We start from the raw sequence: 18,347 nt of genomic DNA on the forward strand, positions 1-18,347 counted from the left end.
CTTCACTAGGCATTACCCTAGTAGGGACTCTCTGTGGCAATTCCACCTCTGCGACAAGTCTTTGCCTGGACTTTAGGCTGTCCACTATATCCTTTGAAATCCAGAGGAAGCCACAGACCCACAATTCTTGCATTCTGCATAACTGTAGAATTAGCCCATGGATGCCACCAAGGCTCACTGCTTGTCCCCTCCAGAGTGGAGGCTTGAGATGCACTTGGGCCTGCTTGAACCAGGTTGGAGAGGCTGAGGAGTGCTGCACTAGAATATGGAAAGCAGAGACTGAGGTATCCCTGGGCAGTGAGCTCCAAGGTACAGAGGGTACAGAGGGTACTTGATATGGTTTGGCTGTGTCCTCACCCAAATCTCATCTTGAATGAGATGATTGAATCATGGGGTTGGGTCAGGTCTTTCCTGTGATGTTCTCATGATAGTGAGTAAATCTCATGAGATCTGATGATTATATAAGGGGGAGTTTCCCTGCACAAGCTCTCTTTGCCTGCTGCTATCCAGGTAAGACGTGACTTGCTTCTCCTTGCCTTCCATCATGATTGTAAGGCTTCCCCAGCCATGTGGGAACTGTAAGTCCAGTTAAACCTCTTTCCTTTGTAAATTGCCCAGTCTTGGATATGTCTTTATCAGCGGCATGGAAACGGACTAATACAGTACCCTAGGCCACTCTTTTGATCTGTTTTCTTCTCCTAGGGCCTAGGCCTTTGTACTCTGAGCCATGGGCTCTGGTAATTTTCAAATTGCCTTCCAGGTTGTTCTTCCATTGTTCTGATAAATAGCCCCAGGCTTCATCCTACCCATACTAATCTCTTTATCAAATAATTGCTTGGCTGCATCTTTGATTTCCTCTCCTGAAAATGTCCTTAATTTCTTTCCACACAGCCAGGCTGAGAAGCCTTCAAATCCCTAATCCTGTTTCTCCTTTAATTACAAATTTTGTCTTTTAATTATTTCTCTCTTCTATTTTACTGTATGCAGTTAAAAGAAGTCACACAACTCCTTTAATATTTTGCTTAGAAATTTCTTCTACTGGATATCCCAGTTTATTGCTCTTAAAGTCCCTCTTCCATAAAGCCCTAGGATATGGACACACTTCTGCTAAGTTCTTTGCAACTGTGTAATAAAGATGGCCTTTTATTCCAGTTTCCATTACTTTGTTCCTCAGTTCCATCTGAGACCTCATCAGAATGAACTTTGCAGTCTATAGTCTATATTTTTACCAACATTCTGATCAAGACCATGTAAGTAATATCTCAGAAGATGTAGGGTCTTGCTTCAAATCTTGTCTTCTGAGCCCTCACCAGAAGCTCCCTTGACACTTCATTCACAGCAGTGTAGACATTCTCTAGCCTGCTCCTCCAAATTCTTCTAGCCTCTGTACCCATTACCCAATTTCAGAGCCACGTCCATATTTGCAGGTATCTGCTATAACAACAGCCTCACTCTCAATATCAATTTTCTGTCTTAAAAAATTCTCACATCTGCCAGGCATGGTGGGCTATACCTGTAATCCTAGTACTTTGGGAGACTGAGGTGAGAAGATCATTTGAGGCTGAGATTTCAAGACCAGCCAGGGCCACATTGTGAGACCCTGTCTCTACAAAAATGTGTTCTTACCTCTGGCAAGGAACTTCTTGATGCATTATTGCATGGCAGAAGGTGGAAGGGGAAGAGAGCACATGTTAGGGTGGAGAGGGGAAACTCATCCTTTATAAGGGACACCAGTCCTGCAACAATTAACCCACTCCTACAATAATGCCATTAATTCACTCGTGAGGGCAGAGGCCTCATGACCTAATTACTTCTTAGGAAAAAAATCCCTGCCCCTCCCCCAGTGATAGGAGACCTCAGTGGTGTAGAAGCTCCTTCTATGTCTTCTCCACAGGTGGAGGGTTTTCTTTTTTTACTCCCTTTTTTCTTTGTAGCTGTGAGTCTTTATGTGTGCCTTGTTTGGGGGTAGTGGTAATAGGATTCGCTGCTCTCCCCAGTGGTTTAAGACTTTTGCTCCATATGGAAGAAGGGACCCGGGAAGGAATTATGCCCACAGAGGGGGCTGATCCCATTCTGCACATCTGCACTAACAGGGTGGATCCTCTCCAGGCTCCCATCTGTCCTTACTCTTCCTGTGGTGTTTTGGGGCCAAGAGCCTGCTGGAGTGCAAACTGCTCTGTGTCTGGAGCTCACAGGGCTCTTTCTTGTCACAATAGTCCACACTTTGTCTCTAGCAGTGTATTAACATTTTAGTTGATTCCGTTTTGCCCAGGTGCACAGTGGCTGTTGCCTCCTTCGCCTGTGGTCTGCTGTAGGTGAACCAGTCTGTGCATCCCACTTTTCTTGATGGGACTTGTTTCTACTTGGGATTTGGGTAACTTTGTAGCCTTGCCACTTTAGCTGTCTCCGTTAGGGTGAGAAAAATGCTTTTTCCAATTTTTTACACTCAAGCAGAAGCAGAACTTGGCTCTTATTTTAATGATGTACTTTTGACCAAAATTTTCCGGAACCTCTTTTTGAGAATTCTCTTCTACATTGAATATCCCTGGTTTGTAGCAAAGTTTTACTCTTTAACAGTGAATTTACTCTTGTAGAATAGCTTGAAGTAATTTTGAAATAAGCTTGATCAATAAATGTGTAAAGATGCTGAATACTGTTGCTTTTAATAACCATAGACTCATAAAAGATGAGGGTATATAGTAGTAATCAGAAAGAACTATAAGAAAGCATGACTTAGCCCAGCCAGGTTTATTTCATCTTGGAATTGCTTTGAACTGATATTGAGACAGCTGCACTGGTTACTTTGGGGAAACAGAGGCAGGAAAAAAAGGAAAGAAAAGGTGCTGGGTAAGCACTTTAGAGGGGGAAGCTCCACCCACCATCACCTACATCAACACTGCCAGACATCCACTAAATAATTATAACAATCTGACTTTAGGCAATTGGGCACATGCCTATCTCCCTCTCTAGAGTATGGTGTGATAGGAAAAATCAACTAAAATTTGAGGGCCATCTCTATTACTTAAGCTACATAAATTCCAGCATGTCATTCAACCATCCAGAGTTTAATTTTTTCATCTAAGAAAAAAGATAAGCATACCATTCTCTTCATAGGGTGGCTGTGAGGCTCTATCAAAATAATATATTGGAAGTGTTTGTAGAGACCTAATCCAATGTTAGTTGTTAGTGATTAGATTTTATTATTTTGTTTGTGAGCGATCTATCACTATCATAATTATTAACAATGACAAAGGTTTATTGAGCATCATATTACATTAAACTATGAGATTAATAAAATTATTTTAATGACTGCTTAATAAGTAGAAAAAATTACTTTTTTGAAAAAGAAAGTATAAGCTTACTCTTCATTAGATAGATCTGGGTTATTAAAAAATTCCTCTTCAAAAAATATTTTCTCTTACTCCTATATTATTTGTAAATATATTTCCACTGACATATCGGCCTTAGGTCAGACTTTTTATGGGATTTTATGTTTTTCCTACATTGGGATATCTTTTATAATTAATGTCTGTATTACTTTACTACAAGTGATTTTAGAGAATGTGGTAGTTTTATTATACATTATTATACATATTTTTATTATGTTTAATATATTTTTATTATAAACCTTAGTTTTACTTAGCTCTTATTATATATTGTTGGAATACATATTTTATATCGATATACATTATTGCATATATATGCAGATTAATTGTAATTATCCTATGCACTTTCCAGATATAAATTAATTGAATCCTCATGACAGCCCTCTGAGGTTGGTAGTAGTAGTATTTCTACTTTACAGTTAGGGAAACTGAGGTATAGAGAGGTTAAATAATTTGCCCAGGGCCTATGGCTACAGAGTGGAGAAGCTGGATTTCATTGCTTGCTCTAGACTGTGTTCCTGTAACCAGGGTGGAAACTGCCCAGGAGCTTCCCTAGAGACAGGGACAAAATACCTTGCCTTATAGAGGAAGATGTGATGGATTACCCAGAATTTCTCTTGGACTTACAGTTATAGGCAGGTACACTTTTTTCCTCTCCTGTTTTCAGAATAGAAGTTAACAACTACACTCATTCTATATAAATGTCTTCTACTTTTGTATCCGTCACAGGCTTATTATGGGTGTTCATTAGACGCTCAATAAGTGAATAAAAAGAGACTTCCAGTTGAGACCTTCCTAACCAAGCCAGGGGCAAAGTCAGATTTTGGCAATAAATTACTATCATTTTTCCCTTTGTCCCAATCACCAGGGCCCAGGTCCTTCCTGCTCCAGAATGGGTCTCTGTTCAAGCCACAGGTGAAGGTGTGACGGGGTCAGAATGAGGTTCTCTCTTTTGATGTTAAATGAGTGGGAAAATAGTGAATTGGCTCCAGTGACAAACTTAGAGGAAAATTTCAAGTCTTGACATTTTTATTATTGAGAGGTATTTCAGATTGACAGATAATAAGAGAAGGTAGGTTATGCTGAAAAACAGTAACAAGAGATATCCATTTTTTGTTGTTGTTGAGTTTCTAAGTCAGTTTGGAAAACTATTGGCTTATTTCATTTCAAGCCAGCTTGGACATCTGTCGTCGATAGAAAAAACATGCTGTGTAATGATGCTGAATGATGCTTCTCCCTTTGGAATTTACTGTCTCTTCTTGGAAAATGTCACCAGCTCTTATGCGTATGGATTTTAATCCCACTTTTGGCTACATTTTGCAAGTTGTAACTTCAGCTGATGGTGCAGAAACTTTGGTTATATCATCTTTAACAAATTTGTTAGCAAACAGAAAGATCCTGAATGACTGCCATGATCTTGGACAGTGGCATTGACTTAAAGAAATTTCTCTGCAGCTCCTAATTATGTCCCAAGAAGGCCTTTTTTCATTTTTACTAATGAACTTTAAACTTGCAAAAGGCAAGCAGCTATATTCTATGGAATTTGGCCAGTTATGTTTTATTAATGGAGGCCTGGATGACAAGCCGATGTTCCTTGACTTCTTTCCAGTTGTGGCTTTGTGTAGTGCAAAGCCATCATTCAGGATCTTCCCCAAGGCTGCATCATGGTTCACCTGGGATCCTGTACTTTCGAATTGCTGTACATGAGATTTCACAGAGAAGTTTACAGTGATGATTCACTTGATATTTAATAACATGGTCTGGTATCCAGTCACATGTTTACAGTGTCTCGAACAAATATTTGGATCAAAGAATGTCCAAAAAGCAATTCTCTAAAACCTGTATTGCGAAAACCTAAGAGACCCAAATATATATAAAGTGGAACTTCTTTTTGTGATGAAGCCATAGCTAGGATATAAGTAAACATCTTCTCCCTTTTTCTTGGTAAAAGAGGATGCTAGTAATGTGCAAGCTAAGAGATTTATTGAATTTTAAACTAATTGTCCCTAGCATTAGAAAAAAAACAGCAGGAGAAGCAAACAGCTTATATAAAATGCCCTGTTCATACGAGGGTGAGTATTAGATTTGAAAGAATCATCATCCTTCTCCAATAGAAGAGAGTTACAAAGTCCTAAGCCAAATATTCCAGTAGACATGGAGGAACTCCTCATTGTGACTGGAAGCCCCTTGGAAATCCTGTTAGATTTGTTGATTTCTGTTGGAAGCATCTGTGTATACCCAAGCAATGCCCAAGTGTGCCTGGAGTGGGATCTCCTAAAGGAAATCTCTACTCATCAAAGCATTTTATTTGGGATGCTTCCAGGCCATCTCAGGCCTCTAAGGAGATGCTCTTGTGTCTAGCTCTTCCTCAGCGTCTCAGAGGCTTTAAAGTATTTGGATGAACCAAGTAGATCCACATGGCAAATATCTGCTGAAGTACACATCTACACTAATAGGATAACATGAGTTATGAATTGTCATTTAAAACCATGCTGTGATAGAAGAAAATGACTGCAGTTTCAGCATTAAAGTGACAACATGTATTAACCCCCTGGAGTCACTTCATGACCCCTCCACATGCACCAAGGTCAGTGAAGGTCCCCATGGTCAGAAGGATGAAGAATCAACACCACCACCCGTCATGGTCACTTCAGTAGCTGGTCAACTTTAGTACATTAATTAATGCCTTCTTTCATATAGCCATAAGGTTGAATGAAGATCCAGCCCCTCTTTTCTAAGACACGAACTAGAGAATATCTTCTTACTCAGTTATTTACAAGTAAAGAGGGCATTGGTGGAGAGCAGTAGTGAATCCAGATAAACTGGTACAAATAAAACAATTAAGAAGTTGGGGCTGTTTACAGATCAGCAGTAGGAAGGCTCATCAATCAAAAGTTATTTTGCTTTGTGGCACTGAAGAGAATTATAGACAGTTATATAGCTAAGACTATAAAAGAAGTTTCATTACTGCCCTGAACTGGTATAAGACAACAGAATCTCTGTGGTGGACACCATGATTGTCACCCCAATTTCACTCTCCCCATTGTACGCCAGCCATAAGGTTTGAGAGCTGACCCCCAGTTAGGGTGAGCTTATCTTCTTTTCCAAAACTAGAAGTTCAGGGCAATGAGACTCAAGGAAAGATTTGCTAGAGGCTTCTGGGAAATAATATTATTACTCTTAAGAGTTTCTGAAAGTGACTTTCTCTCTTGCTGGATGTGAACAAAACAGTTGTGGTACGATTGCTACCAGCAGCCCTCCTATGTCCATGAAGAGAACCAGCCTTAGGAGCAATGCCATTAGGAACTCAGGTTCTTTTTCCATGTATCTACTGTGGAGAGGACATTAAGAACCTGAGTTCTTAATGACATTGCTGGGGACCTGGTAAAGCTGAGGCACACTTTATTTCTGGACTTTTTAGTACATGGACCAATGCCTATCCTTGTTTTTAGTTTGAGTTTGATTGATGAATCTTGCTGCTAAAAGCCTCATTATATACTCATTATTTTGGCAGACCTTCACACAGGCACCAAGAGAAATTATGGATCTCCTTGGCTAGGTCAACAACCAAGGGATGGCCACTCTGCACAAAATTTAAATTGTAGTATGTGAGATTTCAGAAAGGACAGGTAGTATACATGGATGAATCACCTAGTGTTTAAACATAATCTAGTGTTCACTCATACGAAATGTTTGGTTATAACTAATTTCTGTTGTGGTAGGATAGGTAATCTAGGAATCAGCCCCTACTAGATGGAATTGATGAAGAGAGTACTAGAGGAAGTCTGATGCGATATTACTAGTCTTAAAATATCCTAACAGGCTTACTTTCAAACAGGACTTAGAGATACAGATCAAGATCGTGACTAGCATGGGGAGGTTTGTATGCAGTACAAGAAAATCTGTACAAATTGGGGAAAAGGGCACCAGTAAAATCTCCATTATGAAATACCACTGAGACATTAGACTCAGCTGACCTCTGTTCTGAGGCAAATAGTACCAAAATGTCATGTAATATTTAGAGGTGACGTGAATTTATGTGGTATTTGAGGCTATTTATTGTAAAAATTTATGTATTTATATTTTTTCCAAACACTGGGGAGTTTCAGTAAAGGCTTCATTCTCTCCCTTCCTCCCTCTCTCTTCCCACCCTCATTCCCGTTCTCTCTCCCTCTGACCTAACTCTTGTTAATCTTTTGAACCCTTGGTTCTTATTTTAGCAATAAGTGGAGGTGGGCCATGTGCATTGACATACTTCATCTTCATATCTTTTTATGTTCACGGGAATTTTCATAGCACATTGATCTGATACTTTCTATAAGTTTATTATAAAATGTTGATTGGATTTTGTGGGTCTTCCTGATACTAGACAGATCTTGTGAAATTTATTCTTTTTTGGTTTGTTTACAAGATAAAAACCATCTGAGCATCTGGGATCCAAGGCCTAAAAGCCTCAACAGCAGGGAGCTGTAGTAGTCACCACTCACCTTGTCCTTTTCTTCTTCTTCTTTTTCATGTCCTTGTTTATTATTATTTTTTTTCTGGAAGAAATTGGTTACTTTGCTTCTGTCGCTTATTGAAAGAACTGACTCTTGATAGCAGGAATGAACCAAAGAATCTTCTGATTGTTTTAAGACAAAAAGCCTTGAATAATTACAGCTAAGACTACAATAAAGTGAAAAGATTTTGCAAAGCCCAGATAAGATAACATTGAAATCAATATCACTAAGTATTTTCACTTATTCCCTCTATCACAAAGTTTTCTGTGAACCTCTCCACTGAAATAAATCCTTTTATCTTTAGTACCTCTCTCAGCTTACCTGGACCTCTCTTCTAAGATTGACTTCATTAACTGTATAGGCTTTGGGCTGTGTTTTATTCATCTCCATATTCTGGTGCCTGGTCTAGAGCTAAGTAGTACATAGCACATGTCAAGTTAGCACACGACTACAAAGTTCTAGAGGCATTTAGCCCTCACTTACACAATAAATATTCATTGAGCATCTATTCAGTACCAAGCACTGTTCTGGGCACTGGGATATACTGTGATAAGTAGAACTGTCAGTCTTTGCCCTCATGGAGATTTCACTCTAGTGAGAGAGACTGAAAATACACAAATAATATGAAATATAATGTCAGGCAGTGAAATGGCAATGGGGACATAAAGAAGGATAAGAGGATGAAGAGGATAGGGTGGGATGAAGGTAGAGTACTATTTTGTGAGAACTCACAGCTAACAAAGGAGTAAATGAAGCCACGAAAATATCTGAGGAAGGAGCAGTCTAGGCAGAGGGAATAACATGAGTGGAACAGCAAGAACGCCAGTGTGACCAGCAGGAACGCTCAGAGAGGAGGTTGAGACCAGCAGAGTGGGATCATGTGGGATCTTATAGGCTATGCAATAGTCTATTTTTAGTATGTTGGGAAACCAGTAGAGGATTTGGACAAGCAATGGACATGATAAGAAGTTCATTTTTATAAGGTTGTCCTGATTGCAATATTCAGAATGGATTATTGTGGGATACGAGTGGATGCAATAAAACAGATTTGGGGAAAATAACTTCAGTCTAAGTAGACTAGGATATAGGTAATGAGAGTGGTTAGCAGTGGTTAGATTCCCAGTATAGTTTGGAGTTCATATTATCAGGGCTTATTTGAACTATTAAAATGCTCCTAGAAGTTATGCACTTTACAGAATTTACCCTGAAGTAAAGGCTGATACTTGACTGCTCGGGCTATAATGTTTTGGTTCCAAGACTACACTCAAATACTGTTGAAGACTCCAGAGAGTTTCTCTTTATGTAGATTAGATCTATTGAAAAACATATATATTTTTAACATATTGGTTGATTCATTTAAACCAACAATAATAAACTTAATATACCAATTACATGTTAATAGAAATACAATAATTTTGTAAAAACTAACTATATTTTTAAAACAAAAACATTAGTGAACATAATGGCATCGCTTTACATTTTTAGTAATTTCCTTAACGTCAGAAGACAGCTGGATTCTCATTTCTACTTCTGCATTCATTCAGTCTGTTGTGATATAACACATCATGTGACTTCTGAAAAACTTCACTGTACACAGTAAGAGAATTTTAAATCAAGTTTAGCCTAAAGCTGCCTCCTTATATATTTTAAGTTTGGCCTAAATGTTTCTCTGCACATGATGAACTATCACCTAAACGGAATTGTAAACAGACTGTGGCCTACTGTTGGGCCAATCAAATGTGGCCAACTGTCCAAACTATGTTAAAATGAGACAAATGCTGAGTTGTAACCGACCTAGCTGTGTCTGCACCTCACGCCCATTTTCTGTAGGTCACTTTCCTTTTTTCATCCATAAATCGTAAGTCTTCTTCCGCCACGTGCCTATGCTAAAGTCTCTGAGCCTACTCTGGGTTGCGAGACTGCCTAATTCGTGAATTGTTCTTTCTCAATTAAATTCTTTTAAATTTAACTTGGCTAAATTTTTTTTAAGCAAGAATGAAAGTAAAAAAGGTCAATAACATATTAGTATTACTATTTTTTATATGCTGACCTCATGGACTCCCTGAAAGGATCTCCATGACCTCTATGGTTCCTTAGCCTACACTTTGAGAACTATTGATATAAAGGAAAAAATGCTCTTAGTGGTAAGATTACAACTATATAAAAGAGATAAAAGCATCAGTCCCATGAATTACAATGATAGAACCATTGTAGAATGTCTTTGTCACTTGTAATCACCAACACTCAATAGAAAACCAGACCACAGTTTAAAGAGTGCTTTAAATTAGGAATCCGTAACCTTTTAATTCTGAACACCAATAGGGATGAGCATGAAACAGCAAAGATTCTGATAGAAGAGAACAAAGCAAGGAAAAAAAATCATAAAAGAAACAGGCTGGGCACTGGCTCACGCCTGTAATCCCAGAACTTTGGGAGACTGAGGCGGGTGAATCTCCTGAGGCCAGGAGTTCGAGACCAGCCTGGTCAACATGGTGAAGTCCCATCTCTACTAAATATACAAAAGTTAGCCAGGCCTGGTGGCGCATATCTGTAATCCAAGCTACTCAGGAGGCTGAGGCAGGAGAATCACCTGAACCTAGGAGGAGGAAGTTGCAGTGAGCTGAGGTTGCACCACTGTACTCCAGCCTGGGTGACAGTCCCAGACTCAGTCTCAAAAAAATAAAAAAGAAAAAAAATTAATAAAAGAAACAGAGACAGACTCATAGGCCAATGATAAAGAGGTGACAAAAGAGAAAGGATTTCTGTTGTGGGATTGGGAGACTAATGATAAAAATTGCTGTTAGGTGGCTCACTGGTTCTCATGTCCATTAGCCATTCTGATCTAACAAGTCAGCTTTGCTCAGGCAGCCTGGTTCTGAACTGTGTGCCCTAAGGCCTTCCCCACAGATGGGGTGGGGGAGGGGGGCCCAAGGAGGAGACACCATACATCTGAAGCCGTATGTTGGTCTGACATTACTACATGAGTTGCAAAAACAATCTCCACCAAAGCTTTTCCATTTCCAATGCCAACACTTCATTTCTCCAAGTTAAATTCTGGTTTTAATACTATATTTGTTATAAAATCCACCATAGGTGAGTGTGACTGAATATAAAATAACCTAGTACCCCCATTTGCCTGGATTAGAATTCCAGGGAGTATACTCAGACAACCCCAGTAGTGAGGGAAAAGAGAGAAGCTTTATCCTCTCCAAACTAAGCATCAAGCAAAACTCAGCTTGTCTTTCCAGAAAACACAATGGATCAGTACATGACATTCAAAACCAAAACTCTATTAACACTCAACTTTTGCCAAAAGCAGCCACAGGAATCCACAACATCCTTACATGGCCTTAACTATCAAAGTAATGTGTAAGATGTCAGAATATGTCTTAATGGGCCAGGCACAAGTTTCCAAAGAAATTCTGCTGAGTTCTGCTTAGTCTTATAGAACACAAGCCCAGCTGCTGCTGAAAGTAAGGCAGCTTGAAATTTCTGTGCTGGGCAAAAGGCGGCCAAAATGTCAGTGACCTGCTTACTCCGCTTGTGGGCATGGGACTTGGTATTCTGTCATGCATCTGACACCATTGAGAAAGGTTATTTGAGCCCAATGGGGCTGATAGCAAAAATCTAAATGCTTACCAGCTTGCAACTAGAACATATGTACCTCATTGGATTGTCATAGTGTTGTGCAGAATTTATGTTTTTTTTTTTAATCTGCAAAACTTCCTCTTATTCTTTCTCTTTTTAAAAATGCAAATGAGGATGGCACTGGTGTCTCAGGGTTTTAAAGAGCAGAGAGTGCCTGTTATGCAGTGATGTGTGACTGAAGCCAACAAAGAGGTTAGAGACACATTGTCAAGAGCTAGGTGCAAATCCATGGGCTTAAGAAGGCCATGACTTATTTACAACTTCTTATTTGCCACTGGTATCACTTAAGTTTTTATAGGTTTTAGTAGAGTAATATACATATATTGTTCTTTTTTGGAAAACAAGCATGTCTGAAATGTTCCTGAGATTCTTGTAACAGTTATCACTTTGTTTTTGCAGTTCCAGTTTAGCACAGAATAAAATCTGGACTGTGTCTGTTTGTGAGGATTTTATGCCTACTTGGTCATCAGGTAAAATTCCTTTCTGTGTTGTGAAAAGAGGCAGACTGGAGTCATTAGTCACTGCCAACATCATATCAGTTCTTGCTGGCTTACTCTTGTAGCACTGGAGACATTAATAAAATGGGCTGCCAAAGCCCCTTGCAGGCAAACTTGTAAAGTAGGAAGCAATTTTCTTTGGTTGATTCCCTCTCAAAGGCAGTGGGTGTTGTAGCATCAGTGAAAAGAATTAAGATCATGGGCTTTGCAATCAGAGAGACTTATGATTGGATTGCATTTCTTCATTTATTGATTCAACAGATATTTATTAAGTGCCTACTAAGTGCTGGCCTCTTTTCCAGGCATCAGGATGCAATAGTGGGAAGAAAACAAACACGGGTGCATGCTTGCTAGTTGGGAAGGCAGCCACTAGCATCCAGGTGACAGGCTTGAGGCCTAGCCTTATGCTGAGCAGTTTTTTACCTTTCAGCTGCAAATCTTCCTTTCTCTACAGTATTCCATGGGTCTGGGATGGGACTCTTTCTTCTTTGCCCACTGGCTTCCTGTAAGGGTCTCGTGTATCAGTCTGTCTGCAGGCTGCTGATAAACACATACCCAAGACTAGGCAATTCACAAAAGAAAGAGGTTTATTGGACTTACAGTTCCACAATAATAGCAGAAGACAAGGAGGAGTAAGTCACATCTTACATGGATGGCAGCAGGCAAAGAGACCTTGTGCAGGGAAACTCTTGTTTTTGAAACCATCAGATCTCATGAGACCCATTCACTATCATGAGAGCAGCATGGGAAATATCCACTGCCATTATTCAATCATCTCCCACCAGGTCCCTCCCACAACAGGTGGGAATTATGGGAGCTACGAGATGAGATTTGGGTGGGGACACAGAGCCACACCACATCAGCTGGAAATCAGGATGCTAGAGGGAGACTAGGAGGGCGGAGAAGGGACTTTCTTTTCCCTTTTTGTTTTTGTTGTTCCTCTCAGCATTGTCCCAACAGTGACCTTGGCCTGACAGCAGCAGTTGGTTCCAGTCTCCAGGCTCTTATGAAAACCTGATAGCCAGCCTGTTGGTATGTTCTCAGAAGTAATGGCAACAGCGTAGTCATGCTCTTCTTCAGAGGTCTGAGCCCCAGCTCTTTCTCTGAGCTTCTGGGCTGTGATTAATCCAACCTCTTCCTCAAACAGCAGCTGCTACTGCTGTTGTACATCAGAGTTACTCCAGTGATCCCTTTTGCCCATTCACACTCCATCATCTGGAAAAACAAGTCCCTGTAGTAGATTTTATGTTAAAATGCTTCATGCATTTTTTGTTTTCTTGACAGGATCCTGATATACTCACACCGTACCAGCTTACCTTAAGATATTTGAGATTTGTAACAAGGATGCTGGGGAATAGTTAACCGGTTATGAAGCACATTATCTTGGTACATTCACCATTTTCAATATTGAAAAAAGAGCAAGAGAGTACACTTATATAGTTACAAATTTTGTATGATTTCAAGGAGGAGAAAGCAAAAATGTCTGTGCTTACTTCCAACAGATTAACATGACATTTTTGTGAAAATGAAACATATCAGGGGTAGCTTTTCTTACACATTTGTTTAGACCTATAAGAGAAATAATTTTATGACCTACCAAACCATAACTGGATATCATAAACCCATATTCTTCCAGTTTTGTTTATTGGGAACAAAGCTTCTGCTCACTGTCATTCTTCAACCTCTTTTCTGCAAATTCATTTTATTTCTATCATCTCCATATATGATATAAATTAATTTAATCTGAATATGTGTGGATTCTATTGTAAAGAATGCATTTAACAGCACTCATATCCTTTTATTTTTTTATTTTGATGGAGTCTTGCTCTGTCACCCAGGCTGGAGTGCAGTGGTGTGATCTCAGCTCACTACAACCTCCACCTCCCTTGTTCAAGCAATTCCCCTGCCTCAGCCGCCTGAGTAGCTGGGATTACAGGCACATGCCACCATGCCCTGCTATTTTTTTTTTTTTTTTTTGTATTTTTAGTAGAGACGGAGTTTTACCATGTTGGCCAGACTGGTCTCGAACTCCTGACCTCAGGCAATCTGCCCACCTCAGCCTCCCAAAGTGCTGGGATTACAAGCGTGAGCTACCACACCTGGCCCATCCATATCCACTTTTAAGCCCTGCCCTTACTACTTTCTGATGTTAATTTCTAAGTATAGAATATACTTTTTCCTAAATGCAATCTAGCATGTAATGCACTGGATTTTGGAGAGCCAACTTTATATAAATAGGATCAGTGACTCCCTCTCAGATACTGATATGCAATTCCAATTCTGTCAGATTCATAATTATACACTTAACAATCTTATACTATGAAATGAAAATAATAATCTGTCTATCTGGCTATCTATCTATCTACCTATCTAAATATCAAGCCTGTCTGTCTCTCTATTTACCATGCTCTTTTAAAGTTGCTTTAATATGTTCTAGTAGATGGAAGTTTGGCAAGAAGATATAGGTCTTTGTTCACAGGAAATAGGAAAAGCCTAAAACGTAAAAGTTCAGTTTCACTTAATTTTAAAAATGTACATATAAGGTGCATCTAAGTAAAAGACTAGAATGCATTTAATTAAGAATTAAATGTCCCTTGATGGGTTTTTGTACAGATTTTACAAGTTGCTATAGTTCCCAAGAAATAAAAAGTACATCTTTTAGTTTCACTTTCATAAGTCAGATTTTCCAATTTCTTCTTATTTTTTGTTTAAGGAGGACTTTTAAAAATTGTCAGATGAAAGATCATGAAAAAATAATTGTTGATGATAGATCACTGTGTGATTTTTGGCATCTAATTCAGGAGATCCAAATCTGGTAACTTACAACTCTTCATTTCCATCAGATGATTACTCAGCACTTATATGCATTAAAAGATGGTAATAAGGATTGAACTGATGTTGAATCCTACTTCATTTCACCATTAAATAATATTCATCCAAGTTTACCTAACTGAGAAAGAAATATGTTGCATTCAGAAGTAGATTTCCAATAGCATTTTACTTTTTTTTGCCCAATAATTACATTTCAAAATTTGAAACATACTTACATTTATTTAATCAACCATGTATAACTAATAATTATAACAATAACACAATACAGAAAAATAATTTAATACTTATAGCTTCATGTTTACGCAACAAAAAACTTGTTTCTTATAATTTTCAGTTTCAAAATATATTTATAGTAGAGAAATATGATAGGGCTATCAATAAAATATTTCCAAGCATAACATCATATTACATTAGAACAAAATTATGTGAAGGAAGTAGAATGAAAAAATTTCACAAAGAGGCCAAATATTGGGTGAAATGTCCAATCATCAAAGAGCATGGTCATTGATATGGCTTGCCTGTGTCCCCACCCAAATCTCATCTCAAATTGTAATCTCCACAGGTCAAGGGAGGGACCTGGTGGTGATGAATCATGGGGCCGAATTTCTCCCCTTGCTATTCTTGTGGTAGTGAGTTCTCACAAGATCTGGTTGTTTGATAAATGTCTGACACTTCCCCCTTCTCACTCTCTCTTTCCTGCCCCCTTGTAAAGAAGGTGCTTGCTTCTCCTTCGCCTTCCACCATGATCGTAAGTTTCCTGAGGCCTCCCCAGCCATGCAGAACAGTGAGTCAATTAAACATCTTTTATTTATAAAGTAATAGTCACAGGTAGTATCTTTATAGCAGTGTGAAAATGGACTAAATAGTCATGTATCTTTTAAATAGATGATTATTGGTATAAAAACACTATGGTATTTAGATTTATTGCCTTTATTTAAAAATGTAATGAAACACTTGCTATTTATAAATATATTTATAATATAATGAAATTATGGCTTTACCACTTCTTAAACTAATATTGAAGTATTTTAAGTAATAGCCTTAAAATATGTACAGGGGTATCTAGTTTTTCATACTTATTTTAGGAGACAGAAGTAAGAAAATTTGAAGACCACTGGCATACAGAGACCAGCAAGTAGCTGAGACTAGCCTGGGCAACAAAGCAAGACCCCTTCTCCCTCAAAAAAAGAAATAAAAATATTGTATTTAGTATTTTTCTTAAACATACATTGAGGAAAAGTTTTTAGAACTAAAATATTGGAATTCTATTTTTAATATCAGACACAATTTTTTGTTTTTGTATTCACTGTAGTATCCCATGGATTATCCTGTCAGTATACTATTTTAGTGTAAATCATTTGTATATCTCTTCCAGTTTGCTTGGCACATAGAAAATAACTAATAAATTTGATTTTAATTAAAATTAAGTAAGATAAAGGCCAATCAGTCCTTTACTGGTTTTGTTTTGTTTTGCTTTTTTGAGACAGGGTCTTGCTCTGTCACCGAGGCTGAAGTGCAGTGGCACGATCATGGCTCACTGCAGCCTCCACCTCTTGGGCTCAAGTGGTTCTCCCACCTTAGCCTCCCAAAGTGCTGGGGTTTCAGGTGTGAGTCACCATGCCCAGCCTAGTCCTTTATGTTTTAAAAAAAGTATGGCTTCAACTTTAATAAACAAATTTAACTCTAGATAAGTAAAGAGAACTGGTGCTTCATTCCGTAACTATCATAGCTTAGATAACATATCCAACCCAGCCATGTTTTGCTGGCCAGTGTGGAAACACTTTATTACTTGTCACTTTTAATTACATGCTAGGACTGAAAGGTCACAGACGCTTATTTTTGAATGGGACTTTACAAGTCTGCAGAAGTTATTAGTTGCTGAATCCTACAAGTTACTAACTCCTGACTGTAGGTTCCTGCCTGAATCTGTTGCCTGTAGATATAACTACAGATTGTAAAAACCATGATTATTCTGGGCAGATATAAAGCTCTTTGCATTGCACACAGCAGCAGTGGAAAAAACAAAAATAATCTTGCAAATGCTATTGAAATGTAAATGTCAACATATTCTCAATTGAGTATGAGCATTCACAAACTTGTGTTCAGGCACCAGGGGTGCTCAGAGCACTTGGAAAGGAAAATCTCAACTCTGAAAGACAAAAGCAAAGATGCAAGCAGTTTCCTCATGCTCTCTGTTTGCAAATGTGCTTAGCGTGGACTCTGTCAAATCCTTGTTCACAGAACCCAACTTGAGTCATTCTGTTTAAATAAGCTGTTAGTGTCCTCTCTCTTACTTTCTACAAAAAAGTGACTGTATCATTGAAACTGCTGTTATGCAAGATCTTCTCCATTTCCTGCCTCCAGCCTTGCAAGCTTTTGCCCTAAAATTGATTCCAAAAAGCAGCCAGGAAACCTACCCATGGAAAGGGTGTTCTGTGCCAATCCAACCTTCCTGAAAAGCAAGCAGTCTTTTTGCTCCTGCGATTTCCTATGCTCATACCACAAATAGTCTGCTGTCGATGCTAGCGTGCTTTTCATTTACCTTTTACAAGGTTGGCAAGGCCACTCTCAAAATAATTTCACCAACCAGGCGACATGTCAAGGTGTCTCTTAGTTATGTACCTAAAGTTAATTCTTTATTTTCTTGAACAGCCAACAAGGGATTCCAAAGATAGAGAGGAAGCACCAACACCATGAACATCATGGTCAAATTACTTTGTGAGAAGAATAAGTCTGAAGTAAAAACCTTAGATTTGTCTTTGTCCTTGTACATGCTATCTGGAAAGAGTTTTCTTAAAAGTATTGTTGTGAACCCATCCATTTCCCCAGTATAGTTGAATGCAGGGTTTAATGAATAAAATGAATCTGGTTTTGGTTCCTGTACTGCTGTGCTTTCAATAACCTCTATATTTGAATAACACATTTCAGTAGATATGTTTGTTAGTGTTGACTTTGTAAGTTGACAAAGAAAGGATAGGATTATCAACCATGAGAGGATAAAGAGAATTCTATGTGTTTTATAGGCATATATTTATCATTTTAATTTATATATAGTCAAGGATGCAACTCCTCCCTCAATTTATATAAGTTCTCGATGGCTTCTACAGGTATCCCTCCCTGTAAATATTTTATTAGCTGAGTCAGAGTATTCATATACATTCTCAGTAAGAATGTATTTTAAAGTCAGAAGTTCAGAACCATTAGCAAGCTGGTTGCAATGCTGCAAAGTAATGGAAATCCTTAGACAAACTCTGTCAGTTTGGTCTTGTTTAGTGAGGGGATACACTGAGTAACCCCATCTTCAGGTACCAGCTAAATAACAGTAAGATGTATCCCTGAGGGTCCCAGTCACAGTTATACCCCACCCCATGAGGAGACTCAATCATGACCAAAGCCCTTGACACTCACTATCTTGACTACCTCGAGGCTCCAGGAGCAAAGAGTTTAAAAGCTGCTCATCCACCAGGATGAGTTTTGAGGTACTT

General features: G+C 38.6%; 1 long non-coding RNA gene across 1 annotated transcript; it reads left to right on the forward strand.

Moving 5' to 3' along the window:
* The first annotated feature begins 9,954 nt into the window (after window positions 1–9,954).
* On the forward strand, window positions 9,955–17,735 carry LOC135272844 (uncharacterized). The gene is made up of 3 exons (XR_010340810.1): window positions 9,955–10,029; window positions 11,933–12,003; window positions 17,515–17,735. It is a non-coding gene; the product is annotated as an uncharacterized LOC135272844 (long non-coding RNA).
* The last annotated feature ends 612 nt before the right edge of the window (window positions 17,736–18,347 follow it).

The sequence above is a fragment of the Aotus nancymaae genome, unplaced genomic scaffold (assembly GCF_030222135.1).
Source record: "Aotus nancymaae isolate 86718 unplaced genomic scaffold, 86718_ANA_hifiasm-v0.15.2.pri h1tg000007l, whole genome shotgun sequence".
Taxonomy (NCBI): Eukaryota; Metazoa; Chordata; class Mammalia; order Primates; family Aotidae; genus Aotus; species Aotus nancymaae.